Source organism: Branchiostoma belcheri, unplaced genomic scaffold (genome assembly GCF_001625305.1).
Source record: "Branchiostoma belcheri isolate BF01 breed outbred unplaced genomic scaffold, Haploidv18h27 scaffold1839, whole genome shotgun sequence".
Lineage (NCBI taxonomy): Eukaryota > Metazoa > Chordata > Leptocardii > Amphioxiformes > Branchiostomatidae > Branchiostoma > Branchiostoma belcheri.
In genome coordinates this window covers 1-2,099 of record NW_017803312.1, presented here as the reverse complement: position 1 = coordinate 2,099, position 2,099 = coordinate 1, and the positions used below count along the sequence as shown (strand labels likewise).

General features: G+C 45.1%; 1 long non-coding RNA gene across 1 annotated transcript; it reads left to right on the top strand.

The window, feature by feature from the left end:
• Positions 1–121: 121 nt before the first annotated feature.
• Positions 122–1,557, top strand: LOC109467610. The gene is made up of 3 exons (XR_002140094.1): positions 122–239; positions 896–1,025; positions 1,444–1,557. It is a non-coding gene; the product is annotated as an uncharacterized LOC109467610 (long non-coding RNA).
• The last annotated feature ends 542 nt before the right edge of the window (positions 1,558–2,099 follow it).

The window sequence follows — 2,099 nt, the reverse complement described above, 5'->3', positions numbered from 1 at the left end:
ACTTGGCTCACATAGTAACACATGGAGCTATATAATTTCCATGGTAACGCCATGATCATAATTTACTGACCATTACTGAAAAGATTGATAGTAAAATTGCCATGCCATCACCTTGCCCTTTGTTCTGTAGGTGTGGCTCCACCGTCTGAACTGGCAGCGGGTCTGGACCCTCTCACCGCCTGCAGGAGCCTCAGAAGGTCAGGGTGTCACAGGACTGGCCTGGAGACCGGACGGACAAGGTACTGCCAGGAGTAGCTGTGGCAATTCTTGAATCTGGCATTTTGCCGACTGACTTTTACATTGCCCGATTCAAGTGCTCAGCATACATGGATATCAAAGGGGTTCAATGTAGTCACAGTGCTACTCGGAAACAAAGCCAAGCCGAGAGGATGCTACAAACAATAGCCTGGATGCCAGACCCAAAGCACACTGGACACAAAATATCTCAGTGTGACATCCAGGCTATACAAACAAGTAATGGGAGAGTTCAGACTCCTCGGAAATATGCAGTCATCGACTTCCTGAATTCCCCCATGTTGGTCACCATAGCCTGCTGACTCCCCGCCAGATTCTGAGACCTTCACATTCACCCCATTTTCTCTCTCTGACCTTTTGAGCTCCTGTCATACAGCTAGTCAATCTTCCCCACGACCTTGTAACTTACTCTGTCCAGACAAATACGGTACACAAATCCAGAGCTCAGATACCCAAAATAATACTTCAGTACCACAAGTAACAAGTACAAAAGACTGAGGAGAAGTAATATTTTATACATCTAAACACTTTTTATATATCCCAGTCAAATAATAATTTTTTTCAATGCACTTGCAGGTTTAAATCTTGGTTAATCCTCTTTGGTAACTTTGAATAATGTTATTTCTAATGTGTGTTGCAGTGCTGGGTGTTGGTTACCAGAGTGGGCAGGTGGTCCTGTGTGATGTAGAGAAGGCTGAGGTTCTGCACACGTCTACCCTGGCACACCCAGTCTCCTGTATGACATGGCAGGAGGCAGAGGACAAACACAGGTCAGAACAACAAATTGGAGATTCCCAACTTCAGGGAAGTTTGCAGTCCTTTGCTTCCTGACTTCCCCCATATGACTGTCAGACCATTAATTCCTGCTGGCTTTTGGCTAGACTTGTGACCTCCTATCATTCTGCCATTCTACCCATGTGCTGTAAACCTACTACTGTGTAATACTTGTGAGGAGTTTGATTATTTGAGCATTTGTTTGTTCATGAAAAACTCATATAGTGTTACATGTATCAGCCTACTGGTCAATTTTCATTGAGGTTTCACATGTTAGAACCTGCCATGTCAGTAGTGTGTCATATAGTTTTGTATTGGCTTCTGCACTAAGGGTACACCTTTTGTTATTTTTAGGTTTCGCGTTCTTGATGACGTTCTGCGCATGCTTTGTCTAATTTTTTCTGTTTCCTCTAGCGGAGTGACAGCCTCCCCAGTCCATGTGGACCAGTCATCATCCCCAGCCTCCAGTCAAACCACACCGCAGGATACAGCAGCAGAGTTTCTCCCCAGGCTCACACCTCTACCTAAAGGGTATGTTGATAAAGATTAGACACCACTAGCAAAAGGGTACATTGATAAAGGTTAGACATCCAGGTAGAGCATTACGTAATGCACAACTAAATCAACCGTCATGCCCGTAGCCAGGGGGGGTTCGGGGGGTTCGGAAGAACCCCTCCACAAGGCTGAAAGGTCCACTTTTTGGTCCACTTTTTATGTAAAGGTCCACTTTTTGGTCCACTTTTTATGTAAAGGTCCACTTTTTGGTCCACTTTTTATGTAAAGGTCCAAGATTTTTCTTGAAAAGATGGACTGGAATCGTAGAAAAACTGCTCCGTTTGTCATTGAATAAAAATTTATCTCTGATTTTTTCTTGGAAATCCTCTCAAAAATGCACAAAATGCCATTTTAGAAGGTTCATTTTTCAAAATTTTCTGGGGGAGCATGCCCCCGGACCCCCCTAGGAACCTCGCGCCTTTGGCGCTCGCCTCGCGCCTACGGCGCTTGAGGTCCCCTCAAGCAGTGGGAAGAACCCCCCATTCAAAATCCTGGCTACGGGCATGCAACCAACT